The sequence below is a fragment of the Falco naumanni genome, chromosome W (assembly GCF_017639655.2).
Source record: "Falco naumanni isolate bFalNau1 chromosome W, bFalNau1.pat, whole genome shotgun sequence".
Lineage (NCBI taxonomy): Eukaryota > Metazoa > Chordata > Aves > Falconiformes > Falconidae > Falco > Falco naumanni.
This window is the reverse complement of record NC_054079.1, coordinates 17,936,046-17,957,206: the sequence shown is the minus strand read 5'-3', so window position 1 is coordinate 17,957,206 and position 21,161 is coordinate 17,936,046.

The following is a 21,161-nucleotide window of genomic DNA, read 5'->3' as shown; positions in this document are numbered from 1 at the left end:
ACTGCCCCACCGTGCCGCCGTCCCACGGGTGGGTCGAGCTCCGGGAAGCTTATAAGCAGCAGGATTTTGCTGAATTTCTTAACCTGCTATTTTGTTTCCATCTGCTGGTCAGATTCAAGAAGAGTAAGAAAGACTGCAGGACTGCTAAAAACCTTTCCCGCAAAGGTGTTGGGTGCTGTGTGTGCATACACGAATCCTTGTTCCCACTCTGCGTGACTAGGACAGGATTGCTCACAAAAAGATGCTTTTGGGAAGGGTTCTGAGGCTGAGTTTTGGGTTATGTTAACCTCTTAGGTTATTACCTAGGCATGGGAGCCTCTAGCACAGTCTTTCTCTGAACCCTGAAGTAGATTCAGGTCTTAGCTACTGAGAATGGTGCCCTAAAGTGTGCTATTGAAACGGTGTTAATGTGCAGAAGGAAGACTGGGGGAGAAGGGGTCTGATTTATAAACTTGCCAATGGGGATTTGGGTGGCCCTAGTCCCAAGGATGGTTTTGTCTATGAAACACAGAAATGTTTGTGGGAATAGGACCTGGAGCTCAAGAACTCTTTGCCGTGAGCTGTACCTTTGGGTTAGTGTGCTTTGTAAGCTGACTTCTCCATAGCCTTTCTGGTAAGATGGATGTGAAGATCAAGAGTTTGTTTTGGGTATGGAGTTGTTCATATTCTGCAGAGGGGCAGAAGGTTGGAGCCTACTTTTTTTAAGCCAGTTGGTGACTAAGGAACAACCTGAAGCTGCCAAGAGGATTTTTGATTCTTGCTCCAAGGTTTTTGACTTCTGTGGAGGGAGCCTAGATACTCAATTTCTGTTTTCTGAATTCCAGTATTCCAATACAGTATCTAAAAGTTAGGCTGCTACATCTTTAATTTGTAGCATCGAAGAGTTACTGGAAACCCTAGCTCCCCCATGCTATCCTCATCTGTATCACATTTTCCCATTAATCTGTTCTATAGAATGGAAATTATTATATTCTAGCAATTTTTGGGGAAAGGGTTTTAAAAAATAAATTACTATACACATTACAATTCTATAGCTGTTCATAGCTACCCAGTGCCATCTTACAATCAAAGAAATTTTTGTGAGACATTTCACTGGCTTTAATTGTTAAGTATTTCCTATGTTTGTTCTGTAAATCACTCTTGATAAGCAATATTATTGTAAACTGCGGAAGTTCACAAATTCCTACAAATGAGTGGGAGTGTTAATGCTTATTAATTAATTTATAAAGTTAGCATCATTAATTTGTATTGTGTATTCACCGTACTTTGTGTCCATTCATTTTTGTGTATTCATCATATAGATCAGTGAAGTCTTGGCAGTGTAAAACCTGGCTTCAGCAATGTCATTAATAGAGGGAACTAATAGCTGTCTGTGAGTGGCTCTTCACATTGGAGCGTGAATTAATGAAAGAAAGCATGTAACTATTGCAATGGGGGTAGAAATCAGGAGATTTCTGGGTTTAGTGCACCAAATTCAAATAGTAAAATGTCTCTAGATTTTAAGTGTAACACCTCTTGGGTGCATCCTAGTGTTACTACTAGGACAGCTGTAGCTTCTGTGGTGAGCTTGCTGTATGCCTTTGATTATGAAAGTTGTTTGTAATCCTTGAGAAACTTTGCCAACTCTTGTTTGCAACAGGCTTGTGTAATTTGGAAGAGAGAACAGGGTAAAGAAGCACCTTTTATTTGTGCTGGGAAATTCTATTTAATGGCAGCCAAGTTATACATTGTTTAAAACTCACCATTTCTCTTTTCTGCTTGTGTTTCTCAAAAAACACTGTCAGCAAGCCAAACAATAATTGAACATCAGCCTTCTAAAAAGCCTGGCAAGGCTGCAAATATGCAAAGGGCTAGGGGAGAGGGAAAGCTGTGGGGATACAGCATGGTAGAGGGAGGAGGAAAATTAGGTGAGTCCATCATGCCCCAGCCACTCTCTTTGTCCTGGCACATGGTGCCAGCTTGATCTTGAAGGAACCCCATACTTGGCAGCTGTCCTGGAATTCCAAAGGCAAAAGAGGGAAGGGACACTGCCTGTCTATTATGGTAGGATCTTTCCCTGTGTGATTACAGAGCTAACTGCTTGCCTCTTGTCTGAATTCCTCATCACTGATCCTCTGAACTCATTTTACTGACTTACAAGGGCACAGTGCTATAGCAGTATAGTTCTTATTTCCAAGCTTCCTGGACTGTGGCTTACTCTTTTTTTTTCTTCATTCTATCAAATATATTCATGCAGAAATATAGGGTCAAATAATAATGAAACATTATAGGGTTAAATTAATCTTTCAGTAGGTCTATTAATTTGATGGAATTGCACGAGAGACTAGGTAGATTTATAATGTAAATGCATTTTAGTAAAAGGTATGGAAATGGCTAAACGAACAATTGCATTTAAAGATGCAATACTCTATTTAATAGGGTTTATTTTTAAACATCTCAAAGAAAGGAATACCTACCACTTTTGTTAAGCTAGAAATAAGTAAAATACATTATAAGAATTGGAGTTAATTAGTTAAGTGCTCGACTGTGTAGTTTTTAAAATGAGATCATGCTTAAGTGCCTTAAGCTTTTATTAATTGCATGGACCCCAAAATCCCCTGTAGTAATTGAAAATTTAATTACATACATTTTTTGTTCTTTTAAGGATGGAAGCTTATTAAACTTTAAACATTTAAACATCTATTGAAATACCAGTGGCTATAAACCACATGCAATTCTAAATACCAATTAAACAGAAGGCCAAATCACTATAAAGCTAAACTGAATTTTATGTAACTTTGCACTCATAAGTACTCCTATTTTTTTTCACACTGTGTAAGGTTTACCATTTCCTCTCTAAGCACAGCAGGAGTCCTGGGCAGTGTTAGTATCTGTCTGTACTGTGGCAAGCACGTTGTTTTGTGGGCATATTTGCAGTGGAGGTCAGTCCCTAGAGGATAAACTGGTGTTCAGGAAAGAAAACCACCATGGGCAGAGAGCTGTTTTAAGTGGACAGCTAAAGCTGTTGGTGGTACCCACACATGCAGAGGTTCCTCTACCTCTTGGAAAGAGTACGTGGTAAAATAAGACTGCTAAAGGCAGGGAGACATGGCTTTGTGTAGTTGGTCAAAAAAGCAATGATCTGTGCAGCACTGCCTCACAAGATTTATGATTTGGTAATAGTTATGTGTTGAAAGATTTACTTGATTTTTTAAAAAAATAAATTCTTTATTTTACAGAAAACTCACAGAACTAGCACCAGAGATATTGGTACCTCTGTTCTGTTTTTTTGGATCCAGCCTAATGCAAGTCTTTGTCTGTTGATCAACTGATTAACGGCTTAGTTAATTTTCTTTGGACACATGTCTGACTTCTCAAAATTAACCATCACTGTTTGCATTCTTATAAGATATATACAAGATAAAGACAGAATATTTGAGGTGCTGCCCATCACTGTATCACTATTTATACTAGAACTTAAAATGCCTTTAGGGGTAGTGGAAGTAACCTCATGGGACAGACAGCAGCAGAAGACACACCAGAATACAAATTATTTTCAAGGAAAGTTCCAGGCATGGATTGTGAGCCCCGTCAGCTCATCAGGTGGATGCAATTCCTCTCTTGTTTGAGTATTTACAGCAATACTCTGACATGAAACATTTGATGTGTTTGTCTTCTGTGGCAACCACTGTGTTTTCATGCTGTGTTTTAAATATTTGGAGGTAGCTGTGATTTTGCCCTTTGATATTTGGGCAAATAAACCAGTTAATTTTTCTCAGCATAAAACAGCAGGAGCAGTTGAATGTACAGGTGGGATTCTCAGCCAGTGATGATTCCAGCTTCCTCCTTGTACCTCCAACCCTGTTTCAGAAGATTCAGATCATCCAGAAGAATTGGTGAGAGGTTCACAGTTCAAAATCTGTTTTCCAAACACCAGCACCTCAAAAAAAAAAGGAAAAGATCATTTCATCCCAGGATGTTGGTGTTTTCTCTTTGCTCATGACAGTTCTCAGAATTGGTTCATTTCTTGTTGCGGCACCTCTCAGGAATTGATCTACTTTATTCAAGAGTTACTGATTTACTAAGTAGCATTCTCCCTCCCAACAATGGTTTGGAAAAATCATCTTTGTACAAACACTGAAAGGCAAACTGTATTGTAGCTTCCTTACTGATTCAGAAACCAAGTGGCTGCTACCTTTATCAAGAGGATATCAAAGGTAGTAGAGGCTAGAAGTGGGGTATGGTTTCTTCCCTTTTCCCCAGATAGCTTGATTCTTCTCTCTAGAAAACCAGAATGAAAGTTCTACCAATCTTTTTATTAATATGTGAAATACAAATACACTTCCACCCCGCAGGAAACGTTAAAAGCAAGCCCCAGCCTTTTCTTAGTTGTGTCACTAGATGGCCCCACGCCTGAAGCCAGCATGCCAGAAAATAGCTGCTATGCTGGGAGACCTGGGGCTCTACCCAGTACTTTTTACAGGTTGGCAAACACACAGAGAAGTATTAGCACAATCAGCTATTGTTTTATTTTTAAAACTATCTCAAATGTTTAAATTAGCAGTGGAATGCTACATGATATCCACTGCTGTGTACAGAGCAAGTTTGTTTTGCAGTACATTGCACCACCTGAAAGCACCTCTGCTTGTAGGAATAAATGATTCTCTGTTATCCATAGTTTAATGATGCTTCCTTCCTGAGACCGGGATGGATAGGGTAAGGGGCTTCCCATATAGATACTCCTTTTATGCATCTCGGGGAACTGAAAAATAATTCCTGCTCAGTAGTAATTCTTTGGTTTGTTTGTGTGCCGGGCACTGGCAGAGAGCAGCAGCAGCCATTGCTACAGATGCTGGGGCTCTGTTTTCTGTATGAAGAGGACAAATATATGTGAGTTTGTCACCTGCAACTTCTGTTACAACCCTAAAATCTCAAGTTTTCTCTGCAGATGTTCAGCATATATGGTATGTTTCATCAGAGTAAGGTTTTGTTCCAGTATCTTACAATATTCCTGTTTCTGCTGCCTCTTATGCTCTACTTGATATTGCACTTTATGCTCCCCCAGACGAAGCTTCAGTGAACGATGACAAAGATATTTTACACTGCCTTGTTTTTATTGCTGAACCCTTTGTAAATGACTTTGGGTTCTCCAGTCTGTGTGAAGAAATCCATGGGACTGACTCCATACTGAAATTTCTGCATGTTGGCACCTGACTTTGGTCGCTGTGGTGTTAAAATCAGACAAGTCTGGTGTTACCCCAAACTACTAATTTCTCAAGTGCTCTGTGTTTCACTTGTGTTTATGTATCAAGGCCCATGAAATGGGAGGTGCAAACGGTGTTACCGCTGGTCTTTGTAGTGTAATTGTACAGATCCCAGACCTGTTCTCTATCCCCCTTCTCCAAGCACTCAGAAAACAGATTTCTGGTTGTAAGGGAAGCACGCAGCCATGCTGGAGCACGAGGTTTCCTTGCACAGCTCTTGCAGAGACTGTGTGTGAGGTCTGCAAGAGTCCTACTCTGAAATTTGCATCAGCCTGAACATGTTGGAGATCCATAACCATAGTAAGGGAAGTAAATTATATTTTCAACCTCAAAGTAATTTTCTCTTCTCTAGGAAAAGGTTTCTATCCATCCAGTAGCCCTGATAATGTGTAAGAAAAATTATATTGAAAACCACTTTCCTTGTGTTTATTAACAGTGAGTTGTTTTACAGTTCTTACATGCTGTTGTCTTAATTTGTTTGTTTCCACAGGCTACATTTAGATGCTGTTTACAGCAATAAAGAGAATAATACATTTGATCTAGAGTTCTGTCTTAATTCACAGGATGAGATGTGAACAGAAGCTCGTTGAAAAAAATCTCCTCATTCTAATTTTGCATTATTTAATGGAAGAAGGGTATATTTTTTTTAAAATAAATACTCTACATTTGTGGGTTTGTGTGTGTCTGACCTCCTGTAATGTGTCCTCCTGTCCTCCATTGGGTGGATGGGCAGCATGGCCTTTTGGTCTTATGTGAGAAAGAGTTAAACTACTGTTACATATCTTGGCAGTTTACTTTGCTAAATTGTTTTGGGGACAAAATTTCTGGGACAAAAATGTCCTATACAATTTAAAAATACTTTAGAGCAATCAACATAGGGTTTTTAAACAGAGTTTATGTTGTTGTAATAAGAGTTGTGGGCAGGTCAAAAACCCCATATAATTATTATTGCCATTGTTTGCTTTTATTTTCCTCAAAAATCAGAATAAGATAAGGGCTTTCAGTTTTTTTGATCTTTGTTTTTTTTGAAATTATCAGGTATGTTGATGCTGCAAATGCATTGGAGCAACAGATGAAATTAAGTTTACGTGGCTTTGAAGTTTGTGACAACATTGATCTTGAGACAATTTTGATGGAACATGAAAGCTATTACTTTGTAAAATATAAAAAGTATCCTAAAATTACCAAAAAGGTCCTTGGCATTGGTACATGAAAAGAACAAATGCTTTCGTCAGCCGTGCTGGCTTTTGTCAGCTGAAAGTGCTTGTAAAATGATGGCTTGAATAAGTGACTTGTGGCATTCTCAAGCAAGCCCTGCTGAAATCTTCAGACAACATCATATCACGTCTCTATTTTTGCACAGCACAGGCTGATTTTGTCTAGAAAGGCAGGAGGATGAAGACGTGTCACACAAGTGGCCAGAACAGAAAGCCTAAGAGCCATGTAGAGACAGGGAATTTTAACTGCAGGAGAGCTACTGCCTCACTGTGTAACTCTGGGAGAAGTGCTTGGCCTCACTTTGCCTTAGCTGGCACACTGCTGGGGAGGGACATGCAGGTGCACAGGCCTGATGGTGTGATGCTGGGGCTCAGATGAATGTTGTGTAGCCGAGCTGGATGTTGTGTCACTGCTCGTGGGCAATTATGTACAAAATCACAACAGTGATGCTAGAAATCTCCAGGCATCTTCACCAGATTTTGCTGGCCATTAATCCAGCAGAAGGCTGCTAATGGCATCTGATTGCTTTCTTTGTGCTACTGCCATTTAAGGCCACTCTGAAGGACACAAACTCTTCTATATTCTACAGTGTGAGATTCAGGCAAAATAGAAACCAGAGGTTTCAGAGAATGAGTTTTCAAAATTATAATAATTGTTACTGAAATCTTGGAATGAAGAACTTGTGTCTGCTTATCTACATCACATTGGTGTCGATAAGCAGACACTTCTTTATTAACGGCCGGGTGCGTGAGTGAGCCTTCTCATGATCAACACACACCAAGTCTCAAAATCAGACACCGTATATAAAACTTATTCATACATATTCATTAAGTATTCATGCATAATCATGATATTTCCCGTAAATCATTAACATATTATCCTCTCATATCTGATTCTGCGCAGTAAAGGTTAGAAAGGTCCAGAAAAGGGTCTGGGGTACGATTTGGGTAGGTGGTATATGGTTGCAATCTCCCCCTGCCGGAATTACCTTTTACTAAAGTTCACAGTTTCTTGGCAGGTAACTACAAGCTGTTCCAGTCGACTCTTCCCAGTTCCCATTAATCCTATATTCTGACATTTCAATACACTTTCTACATACGGAAGACTAGTTAACTACAAAGAAACCTTTCAAACCCTAAATTTATTACCTAAGTTTTAAACACTGATTCTAGCCCATTCTTCTGGCCTTAGTACGGGACTGTACAACGGATTTCATAACAGCTTTTACTGTGCAACCAAAAGTTTCATTAAAATATATTTCTTATCCCTTTATATTTATTTGATTTTATAAAATATTTTTTAATAGAAAGTCAATCAATCTTAACTTATTAACAAATCTGTAACATTTCCCCCCTTTGAAAGTGTTGAAAATCATTTTTCAATACTTTCACATTATTTACATATCATTTGTTTCAACATATTTTGGTGGTGGACTATGTCTTGATGGAATAGTTGGTACTTCTCTCATACGATTGACTGAAATTCTATTGGTAAACTGTTTCTTCAAACATGCATATACTAGCATGCTCATCAGAAAGACAATTAGTAACAGAAACAAAGTCTTGATTATGGATTGTATCCAAGAGCTCAAATTCCATCCCAGTTTGTTAAAAAATTTTCCCCAGCCAATCTTCTGACATATCTTCTTGAATTGATTCTGTATCTTTTCTCAATTTTACCTTATAGGTCCAGATCATGTTCCACATCTTGAGTGACATTTGGAATGTGAACGCAACTGTAGTCCTGTCTAACCTTGAGATATCCACATACCCCATGTTCTTTGAGTAGGAGCATATCTAATGCCATTCTATTTTGTAAAGTCATCTTGGAAGTCACCTGTAACTGTATGTTCAATTCCTTAAACCTCATTTTGGTGACATTTGTTATTTTTTTTACTTGACTTGTTAACTGATAAAGCCGTTCTCTTTTTCTATATGAAGCTATAGGATTCAAAAGTGATTCAAGTACCCAGCCAATTTTTACTCCTGTTGAGGGTTCATTCCAAATATCATCATTTATCTCAGATCTCTTTGTTCGTTTCAATTTTAAATTCTCTAGGGATCCTCTAAATGGGGATTTCTTCCAAATTGGACACAATGTTGGCATGCCTAAAGTAATTTGTTTCACCTTACCATCTAATGGTAAATGATTTGTCCAGGTTCCATCACTTAATGCCCAAATTTAATGTCCTGGACTTTGAATAGTAGATTTTCTACAACTAAACAGAGTTCCTCTCCTGGGTGTAAAGGCACTAGTTAAATTGAGAGTATTCTTAAGACCTCGACAAAAACAACCATATTTTAAAGCAGCGGCCAGAGGAGGAATTCGTTGAATTATTAAGTCTGCATTGCTGCAATCATACACTTTTTCACATTTCCACCATGGTACTATTTTATTTTCCTTTTCTCTCAATGAAGTTGCTTTATCATTAACTGAGGGTAACACTGCAAAAACTTTTCCATCCCAGGTAAAACACCGAGAAGTTCTGGCCATGTACTGGAATTGAAAAAAAATATCACCATGGACCATATAGAGCCCCATTGTTCTACTAATTGCATACTTTGGCCAGTTTTGTTACACTTCCATTCCATGATATTTTTGCTCACATTGGTTTTAAGTTGTTCATCATAAGAACACCATCCTAACCGGGGATTTGGACCCCCAGGAAGAAGAACTCAAGCTATGGCACTAGGTCAGGATCCTGTTATAAAATCATAATTCAATAGTTTTTTACAATCTGTTTCTTTACCTAGCGACTTCCACTGTTTTCTGATAACCTTTACTTGTTCATACCATTGAGTTACTGGCCTTTGTTCACAATAAGTGGTCTCGTTTTTATGTTCCAGATTGGTCAGATTCATGGTTAAAATTCCCCATGGAATAGATTCACCTACTGCCCTCGATACTGGCAAACAAGCAGTGATCTGCGTGACATTTTGTAAATTGGCAAATCCTTTAATCAATCCTACCATCAAATTTTCCTCAGCCATTTGTTTGGGAATTTCAATCACTTGTTCTGTTTCTACTTGTCTTTTGTTCCTGTCCACCAAGTCAGCCCATGATCCCACCAACACTACTGACCAAAATAAAATCCAATATAAAAATTAGACATGTTTCAGTGTCAATTTTAAAGTCTCTGGGTCACGATTGACAATCTTCCATGGAGTAGGTGCTTTCTTCACTCGAGTATAATGTATCCAAGCATCTGATTCTGCTATCTTGATAGCTGTAAAAGTGGTTAACAGTACTTAAAAAGGTCCTTTCCAACGTTCCTGTAAAGGTTTGCAGGTCCAGGTTTTCACATAGACATAATCTCCCGGTTGGAAATCATGCACTGAATTTTCCTGGGATAAAGATCTATTCCAAATTACTGCACTTCGAATTGCAGCCAAAGTTTTCCTTAGAGAAAGCAAATAGTTATACACATCTTGTTTTCCTTTTACATGTATGTTTAGATTTGGTTCTGGAGACTCATATGGTTTTTCATATAATAATTCATAAGGACTGACTGAGGTTCCACTCTTTGGCTGTACCCTGATTCATAATAATGCCAATGGAAGCACCTGAGGCCACTTTAGACTAGTCTCTTGACAAATTTTACTTATTTGTCTTTTTAAAGTTTGATTCATCCTTTCCACTTTCCCACTAGATTGTGGCCTCCAAGACGCATATAAATCCCAATTAATACCCAATACTTTGCTAATACTTTGGACTACTTCTGCGACAAAGTGTGAACCTCTGTCAGAAGAAATTCCAATAGTTACTCTAAATCTTGGAATTATTTCTTGTAATAACCACTTTACAACCTCTTTTGCTTGTGTGGTGCGACAGGGAAGGGCTTCTGGCTATCCTGTAAAAGTATCAACCCCTACCAAGATGTACCGGTACCCATTTTATCTAGGTAGCTCTGAAAAATCTACTTGCCAATAATCTCCAGGTCCTGTACCAGATTTCAATCTACCCATTTGAACCTTTTTCTTAATCACTGGATTATTTTTCAAACATACTTCACACTTTGCAGTTACCATTTTAGCTATTCCCAACATCTTAACTGATATTACTTGTTTCCGTAAAGATGTTACTAAGGCTTCTGCCCCCCAGTGACATTCTTGATGTCTCGTTTGAATTATCTCTCTCATCAAAAGAGGTGGAATTACTACCTGTCCATTAGGAGTTACCCACCATCCCGCTAAGTTTTTCTTAGCATTTAATAACTGACCCAATTTGTCATCTTCCTCTGAATATCTCGGTTTTTCCCTAGGAAGGGTTACTGTTTTAGAAGGAATTATTGCCATTTGCAATGCTTGTTTCTTTGCTACCTTTCTTGCTGTTTTATCAGCTAAATTATTCCCAGCTATTATTTTTGTGTTTCTGATTTGATGTGCCATACAGTGCATGATTGCTACTTGATCTAGTCTCTGAACTGCTCGCAATAATTGTAAAATTTCTGTTTGATGTTTAATGTTTGATCCTTGAGAGGACAATAGCCCTCTTTCTTTCCACAAAGCCCCATGGACATGCTCTACCCCAAAGGCATATTTTGAATCTGTCCAGATATTTACTTTCTTGTCTTTGCTTAGTTCTAGGGCTCGAATCAAAGCAATAAATTCCGCTTTCTGGACTGACGTGGTACTCGCCAATGCTCCTGCTTCTATAGCTGTAGTCTCTGTTGTTACCACATATCCGGCGTATCGGACTCCTTGTTCCATAATGCTGCTTCCATCAGTATACAATTCCCAGTCTGGTCGCTCCAATGGCACATCCTTCAGATCTTCATGACTGGAATAAACATACTCGATGGTAGCCAAGCAATCATGTTCCAGTTGTCCTTCCTCCTGTATGGAACTTAAAAACACTGCAGGATTTACCAGATTAGTTGTCTTTAGAATCACATCATCCTGTTCAGTCAATACCACCTGGTATTTCATCATTCGGCTGGGGGACAGCCAATGTCCCCACTTCTGTTCTAGGACAGTTATCACCATGTGTGGGACATAGACTGTTATTGTTCTTCCCAAAGTCAATTTCCGAGCTTCTTGTATGAGCATCACTGTTGCGGCCACTGCTCGAAGGCAGTTTGGCCACCCTTTACTCACTGTGTCCAGTTGTTTGGAGAAGTATCCGACTGGTCGTTTCCAGCTTCCCATCTTCTGGGTTAGCACTCCCAGTGCCAGGTGTTGTCTTTCATGAACAAACAACTGAAAATCTTTGGTTAGATCTGGCAGTCCCAAAGCAGGTGCAGACATTAAGGCACGTTTTAACTCTACAAAAGCCTTTGCTGTGGTGAGCCCCATACAAAGGGTGAATTCTTTTGGGCCTCATACAGCGGTTTAGCTATTAGCCCATAGTTCATAATCCAAAGGCGACACCACCCAGTCATTCCCAAAAATGCTCTGAGTTCATGAATATTTCTCGGCTCAGGTATACCACAAATAGCTTCTTTGCGATCTTTTCCTAATTGTTGTTGTCCTTTTGAAATCTCAAAGCCCAGATATATCACAGTCTGGCAGGCTATTTGGGCTTTCTTCCTGGATACCTTGTACCAATTTAGTCCCAGGAAATTCAAGAGGTCGATAGTCACCTGCATACAAGTAAATCTTTCTTCTGTAGCAATCAGTATGTCATCCACATATTGTAAAAGTAAATGCCCAGGTCTTGATTTATCCTGTTTCCAGATTTCAAGTTCCTTTGCTAATTGATTTCCAAAAATAGTTGGACTGTTTTAAATCCTTGGGGTAATCTAGTCCATGTCAGCTGCATCTTTCGCCCGGTTTGAGGATTTTCCCATTCAAAAGCAAACAGTTTTCTGGTTTCCTTTTCCAAAGGTATACAAAAGAAAGCATCTTTCAAATCAAGCACTGTAAACCACTGATAAGTCTCATTTAATGCTGTTAACAATGTATAAGGGTTTGCTACTACAGGATAAATATCCTTAACTATTTGATTTACTGCTCTCAAATCTTGCACCAGCCTATATTCAGCCGAAGGTTTTCTGACTGGTAAAATAGGATTAAAAGTAGGATTATTATACTCAGATTCACATTCTTCCAAAATTTTATACTCCAGTAATTTATCAATCAATTTCTTTAGTTCCTGTCTCACTTCTGGTTTGATTGGATATTGTTTAATTTTCACTGTCCCTGCACCTTCCTTCAAATCTATTTTAACAGGTTCTGCTAGTTTCGATTTACCAGGAATATCTGTTTCCCATACAGTAGGGATCACTGCCAAATCCACCTCTGGTGGAATTTCCTGCTCCTTTACTTTTTCTTGTATCATCAAGATTTCTCCTGTTTTTGACTCAGGTATTTTCAAGAAAAGTTCTCCTTTGTCAAAAACAATTTGTGCATTCAATTTGGATAACAAATCTCTTCCTAACAAGGGTATCGGACATTCTGGTACATACAAGAATTCATGTGTATTTATCTTATTTCCAAATTTCAAATCCAGGGGTTGCAGGAATGGCCTGTTTTCTTCTTTCCTCTTGCTCCTATTATATTAGCTGGTTTTGTTCCAGTTTTTCCTTTACAGGTATTTAATACTGAAAATGTCGCTCCTGTATCCATTAAAAATTTAACTTCTTTTTCTCCCAGCTTAATTATAACCAGAGGTTCAGCTGAGTTCCCCTCCAGTCTCCTTCAATCATCTAAAACCATTACCTTGGCAATGTCTTGATAAGCATTCCTATTTCTAGGACAATCCCTTTTCCAATGTCCTTCCTCCCTACGCAAAGCACACTGATTTATTCCTAAGGGGGTATTAAATTTCCCATTGCCATAGTTCATACAGCCTCCCCTTCCATTAAATCCTCGTCCTCTTCCTCTGCCCCTTCCTCTATCTGCCGTCCCTGTCATTACGGCCAATAATCTACTCTCCCTAATTTTTCTTTCCTCTTTTTCTCTGTTGTTATATATTTTCCATGCTACCTCCAACATTTTATTCAAACTCCTTGAATACTCTCCTTCCAATTTCTGGAGTTTCTTCCTTATATCTGGTGCCGATTGTCCCATAAAAATCAAAGCCAATTGTATCTGAGCTGTCTCTGTTTCCACTCTCAGATCAGTATATTTCCTGGCAGCTTCCTTCAGTGTCTCCAGAAATGCTGAGGAAGATTCATTTTTATCTTGCCTTACTTCATACAACTTAGACCAATTCAGAGATTTAGGCATAGCATGTTTAACTCCATATAAAATCCATTTCTGATACCGACTCAGTCTCTCTCTATGTGCCACATTATTTGGGTCCCACTGCGGATCCCCAGATGGAAAATTCTGCTCTATTGTTCCACCTGTTATTCTACTCAACACAGCCACCTCTGCCTGTGCTTTGCCAGCTTTCAATACCATCTGCTTCTCTGTATCATCTAACAAATTATCCAGGATCACCTGTAAATCATTCCAGTCCGGGTTCTGCGTTCTGATTATAGTATCTACTACTCTGCCTGCTCTTTCAGAATCTTCTCTATAAATTCCTGCTGCCTGTTTCCATGCCATCAAATCCATAAATGAAAAAGGCACTTTCACATACACTGGCCCATCACTACCAACTCCCTGTCCCAGGGGAGCTATTGTTTGTGTCTGTTGCCGAGTTCTCCGTGAAACAGGAGTATGAATTACAATCTCAGACAATCCCTCCTCCACATCTTCTATTCCACTGCTATCTGATTCACCCTCCTGTTCCTGTGCCCTATATTCTCGACCCCGATTCCTTTCTCTCCTAGGAGGGGATATATCTAATTCTGGTGCTTCATCAATTTCGAAAACAATTCTCTTCTTCAAACAATCTTTCCCGATCTCACAAGCTGAACAGCACTTTTTCACTTTCTTATTATCAGCAGTTATAGCCATTACCAGGTTATCTCCAATAGTTAACTTGCATTCATCCTGCCAGTCCTTTCTCTGTCTTAAGTAAAAGAACAAATCCACATATGGCATTTCACTCCATTTCCCCTCTCTTTTACAGTACAGCGTTAACTGCAGAATGGTGTTATAATTCAGTGTCCCATTCATGGGCCACTTTTCCTGCTCATCCAATATATACAGAGGCCACCGATTATTACAATACTCAATCATCTGGCTCTTTCGTAGATCATCATATAAATCTCCCCAATGTGCCAATAAACATCCCAACGGAGAATTTTTCGGAACTTTGTCATTTGTAGCAATATTACCCATACTTTTACTTTTAAACAACTGTGTTAACTTAGATGCCATGGTATAATCACTTTACAGTACAATACGCAATCACTCAACTCTGTCACTCCGATCCGTGGATCCACACTCCACACTTGCTTTCGTGCTCAATTGCACGTCTCACCCTTACAGCCACACTCACACTTTTCCACAATTGTTACTTTAAACAAAGGTATGTAACACAATATTATACACTTCTTAATTTTCTCCTCAATACACAACCAAAGTAAACAATTCCGTAACACAAAGAAACCCTTCTAACTTCTTGTTAGAGGCACTACCTTAGAGAACACTATAGCATATAGGTTCTCTTGTTTCCACTTTTGTCCAACCCTGCAATAGCTTTCGCTTATGTCTTACAGGCAGACGCCTAGGCTTCCACTTCCACAAGGATCCTTTTAGTCCAACCCTGCGCAGCTTTCGCCACGTCTGACAGGCAGACTTTCTCAGTGGGACTCGAAACAACTGGTGGGACTCTAACCCACTCACTACAGTGGGACTCTAACCCACTGTTGTGGGACTCTAACCCACTTGCTTTAGTGGGACTCTAACCCGCTTCCTCAACCGCACTTACTTTAGTGGGACTCTGACCCACTTACTATAATTACAAAAAAAGAAGTGTCTTACCAAAATCCAGGGAACGTCGCGAAGAGCCTTACGGATCGGGGATCGATGGGTATCCCCGAGAAATCCTCGGTGCCGGCTGGAACTGATCAGGTCCCCGACTCCTCCGGTCTCCTTCAGCAAGGTCCCATCTGGGTCGCCAAAACTGTTATCGAAATCTCGGAATGAAGAACTTATCGACACCAATGTGATGTAGATAAGCAGACACTTCTTTACTGATGGCCAGGTGCGAGAGTGAGTCCTCTCACAATCAACGCACACCAAGTTTCAAAATCAGACACCATATATAGAACTTATTCATACATATTCATTAAATATTCATGCATCATCATAATATTTCCCGAAAATCATTAAAATACCCTCCTCCCAAATCCGATTCTGCTCAGTAAAGGTTAGAAAAGTCTAGAAATGGGTCTGGGGTATGATTTGGGTAGGTAGTATATGAGTCGGTGGTTGTGATCTCCCCCTGCCAGAATTACCTTTTACTAAAGTTCACGATTTCTTGGCAGGTAACTATAAGTTGTTCCAGTTGACTCTCCCCAGTTCCCATTAATTCTACATTGTGACATTTCAATGCATTCTCCCAGTCTACCTGTAAATACTGTATCCAATTATCTTCAATCATCTTGAATCTTAAGTCTATTGTCTAAGTTCTAGTCATTCCTACTAGGTGATTCTGACCTATTGTTTTGGCCTTGGTGCAGGGCTGTAGAGAAGATTTCATAGCAGCTTTTGTTGTGCAACTACTAGTTTCATTAAAATATATTTCTTATTCCTCTATATTTCTATTAAAATGATTTTATAAAATCAAATAAAGTTAATTAATTCCAACTTATTAGCAGATCTGTAACAGTGGTACCATCCAATTTAATATGGACCACAGCCTTAAAAGAACATAATAAGACTCATTGGGGAGCTGACACGATATATAAAAGTCTAAATCAAAAATTGATAGGGCAAAACTTATATACTGTAATAAAACAGGTGACTCAGCAATGCAACGTGTGTTTATGTAATAAACCCAATGTAGCAAATAGAATAAAACTAGGGAACATTAGTAGAGGAAATTATCCAGGACAACAGTGGCAAGTTGATTTTTCCGAACTCCCAAGAAAAGGGGGGTACCAATATTTATTAGTTATGACTGATACATTTTCAGGTTGGCCAGAAACTTTTCCTTGTCAAACAATGTGGATAACTGGCTAGCTGAAAAGGGTCACATAGACATAGTCCAGCTGGCTGGACAAAAATGCACATCGCTCTCAGCTTATCTGAAGTAAAGCAAAATACACTGTCTTTGGCTGTTCTTGTTACACAGTAACAGGAAGATCGCGGTGGGAAAAGAATGTTGCAGGTGGGAACAGATAACTACAGAAGAGAAACTAGGGGCGGGCTTGGTATTTAGGCAACTAACCAATAATGAGCTTAACTTTTGTAATATGTATGAGCTAATTATAACAAGGCATAAAAGGTGACTGTAAGGCACAATAAACGAAGTCTGCTGATCACTCATATTGAGTGACTCCGTCTTCCCTCCGTCGCGACAAATGGCGCCCGAACAGGGACCCTAGAGAGGGCTGAACCTGCGAGCCACGGTTCGACGGAGATTCGGGTACCGGTCCTGAAAGCAGCGCAGGAGGCGGAAGGGCACAGTCCCCGCGCCCGGGAGCGCCTACAGAGGGTCCCGCCGGCCACGCGTCGCCGAAGTCTCGCAAAGGCTGCAACAGCGCTGACGACGGTATGGAGAGACGAGCGACGTACGATTCGCTCAAATGCTTTTTAGAAAAGCGGAGCGTTCAGGACATAGATTGTAACAAGGCATTACCCGGGTTATTAGCGTATGGGATAGCATCCGGGTCCCCCGCGGCAGCGGCGAGCGGCGGCGCGGCCCGGCAGGCCCCTTCCCGGCCGCGGTTTCTCTCCAAGGCGGCACCCCCACCCCCACCCCCCTCCGATCGGCGCCATGGCGATGCAAGCGGCCAAGCGAGCTAACATCTGGCTGCCCCCAGAGGTCAATCGGATCCTCTATATTCGGAACCTGCCGTATAAAATCACAGTGGAGGAAATGTATGATATGTTTGGGAAATACGGACCTATTCGACAAATCAGAGTTGGAAACACTCCTGAAACAAGAGGAACAGCTTAAGCTTCTCAACGAAAAATACGGACTTGATTACAAACCCACCAAAAATAGTGCTTCAGATGTCCCCTACAAGAAATGGGTTTCTGCCTTGAACTAGCAAACATCTCTGTGCTTAAAGAGAAGCCTTTTTGCCTTGATGGAGATAATTTATTCTGTATTCTGTATTTATGCTGTATTCTGAATGTGGAAATTGGTTGGGACTAGGAGGCTGGCTTAAAGGCATTTTGCAAACGGGATTATTATTTTTGATCGTTATTGTAATAATAGTTTTTTGATCAAAGCCAGCCAAAATTATTTGTAAGCATTAGGCATATCTGAAGAGAATGCCTTTATTTGAATCAGCAGTTAAGGTGTAGTTTAGTCTGATGCTGTGGTTTTATCTGCTTCTGGTGAATTTTTGAAGTGATGAAATCAGAGATACAAGGTATACTAAGAGTTATGAGGTAATAAGGTAATAATCTAAGTAAGGGTGCTGTCTTTTATATCTACAAGTGCAATATGCTTTTATGTAGCAGAGAGAAGCTTTGACAATAATGTTGCTTGAGCGAGATGTGCATGTGACAACTTGGGAAAAGGGATATCACAACTGGAGTGCAACAGTGTTTCTATGTCTGGCAGAGTGAAATCTTTCAAGACCTGAGTTTAGGCAGTCTAAAATAAATTGTTAGTATTCAGAAAACCCATCTTAAGCCTCTTTTGCTTACATAGTGTTATGGAAATCAACTGCTATTGTAGACAATTAATGATTTTTTAATACATATTAACAAATACTACTATTTTAACTTGAGGCAGTTGAGTGAGAAATACTCACGTGTAGCATTTGAGGGAATGTCAGCATAAATCGCACTTACAGTAAGACTGCATTTTTAATTACTGTACTCGTTAAGATTCGATGATGCCACAAGGCTAAGGCCTTTTATCACAGATTGGTTCTGAACTAAAAGGTGTGTGCACATGTAGATATGCACATTTGTGTTATTTTCCTTAATTGGCTACAAAATAATATAATTAGGTTGGGGACTAGATCTTGGGAATTTGTCTATTATACTTCTGTTTGTTAAGGAACGTGCATAACATACAGCACCCATGTAGGCTTGGCTTGTGGCATAGTTATCAAATTTAGCACAGACATTCAGACAGATAAGCAAGGTACTCTTCTTGTGTGTATCACCTACAAGCCATTATGGCTTAGTGTGTAAATCTGTATGTAACTATTGAAAAATCCACTTATGAATGTATATAGCTTAGAACTAATTTCTTCCCTTTGTTAATTCTTTGATATCAATGAGGTATTCTTCAGAAAATGTATGGACTGGTTGGTTGCATAAGGGCAGTTGTTATTTGGACAGAAAATTGTTAATGGTCAGGGATTTTCCACTAAAGTATTTTCCACTATATTCCTAGTCAAACATCAGGTTGGTTTCTTTTTGGGTTTTGAGCTTGCATTAGTCCAGGTTCAGAACTTTAAAATTACCTTTGAATTTTTTAAACTTTTTATATCACTGGAACAGAAAAAGCATCTAAATTAAAGCTTCAAGTTAACTTTATTTTTCAAGTATTTCAGGAATTATACTTCTGCATTGAGATTTTATAAGTTGGCTGTGTATTTTCCTGTGTTAAAACGCTGTTATTGAAAATGGTCAACCAAGCCTATGTCGCCCAAAATAAAAACGGGGGAATTGTGGATAACTGGCTAGCTGAAAAGGGTCACATAGACATAGTCCAGCTGGCTGGACAAAAATGCACATCGCTCTCAGCTTATCTGAAGTAAAGCAAAATACACTCTCCTTGGCTGTTCTTGTTACACAGTAACAGGAAGATCGCGGTGGGAAAAGAATGTTGCAGGTGGGAACAGATAACTACAGAAGAGAAACTAGGGGCGGGCTTGGTATTTAGGCAACTAACCAATAATGAGCTTAACTTTTGTAATATGTATGAGCTAATTATAACAAGGCATAAAAGATGACTGTAAGGGACAATAAACGAAGTCTGCTGATCACTCATATTGAGTGACTGTGTCTTCCCTCCGTCGCGACAAAACAAATAAAGCAAGAGAGGTAACGAAGGGATTGTTGAATGAGATTCTTCCCTGCTTTGGGATTCTGGCAACAATCTCTCCTGATAGAGTCTCACACTTTTTTGCTAAAATAATACAACAAGTGAGTACAGTATTAGGAATAGATTGGCAATTACACACTCCTTATAGGCCTCAAGCAAGTGGGCAAGTGGAAAAAATGAACCATTTAATTAAACAACAGGTAGCGAAAATAGGACAAGAGACAAATCTAACTTGGCCCAATCTCTTCCCTTGGCATTATTAAGAATACGAACTAAACCGAGAACAAAGGAGAATTTGAGCCCTTTTGAAATATTATAAGGGAGACTGTACCAGTTACAATTTGCTGGAGAAGATTTAAGGCAGATAGGGGAGGGATATTTGTGTGAATGTGTGAAGGCCCTCCAGGGACAATTAAAAATTGGAACGAGGGCCAGAGAGTTGGATCAACCAGTCCACTCCTTTAAACCTGGTGACTGTAATAAGTAACTAAGGGTAATTTGCTGATCAAACGGGTTTTTAAGAAAGGAATGATATTGCTGCAACAGATCTGAGAACATCCTGTCTGGCAAGAAAAAACTTAACCGCGAGGTTGCAAGATGTACTATCTCAAGGCAAATATTAAACCACAATCTTATGTTACTATGACATCTTTTGTCTTTTGTCTTTGTTTAGACCTTAGTGTAAAAAGATATGTTTTGTAATATACAGCCTCCTGTTAACAAATGTGCAAACCATATTGCTACTCGACTGAAAGCATAACTGTTTGCTTAAACCGGCCTTGGAGCTAGCCAGCCTTAAAGAAGTTATGATAACAAAAGAAGCTAAGGGGGCGTGCCGAAGATGTCAAAATGAGGATAAAAGGGCTGTGTTACTTGTCGGAATTTGCGAGCCTTGGATGGAGCTGCGACTCCCCGGCCACCCAGCGTGCTGGTTTTGCTTTCCTACCTTAATAAATATTTAGTGAATTTATTTCGGACTCTAGTTATTTCAGCTCAATTATAACAGTGACTATGTGTATATAAAGACTTTTTCAGGGAAACCTTTGGAAGAAAAGGGGGAAGGACCCTATCAGGTGCTGCTGACAACCTTCACTGCCGTCAAGATAAGAGAACAACCAGCCTGGATTCACTACTCTCAGTAAAGAGGGCTCCTGAGAAATCATGGGCCGTCACCCCGGCAGGACCCATGAAACTACGGTTCTTTAGATCGTAAAGAAATCTCTGGAGACACAATGGACTGTCAAAAAGGATCAGGGACATTTGTGTAAAGTTATTCTGATCTTAATTGTAACTGTTGTAGAGATATTAGAAACTGAAACATGGGTAAACAATACCCGTCTTCAAACATTGCAAATGATTGTTACTGCCACGAAAGCTAAGGAATGCTGGATATGTACCTCTCTTCCTAAAGGAGGCCTGATAACACCCCTGTATGGGGTGGCCTCTCAAAACTGGAATTATCTCGATGACAAATGGCCTACATAGCCAGACTTTTGGAAAAAGCCAAACAATGGTGGAGGGTATTGCCTATTTGATAATAAAACATATGAGTTGTGTCCCAGATTTGATTTACAAATATTAAACTTAACCACCACAGTAGTTAAGGAAAGTGATAATAACTGTCATTGGAAAGCTCAAACAAGACAGGAGGAACATGTCCTGGAAACCCAGGGCAAAACACTT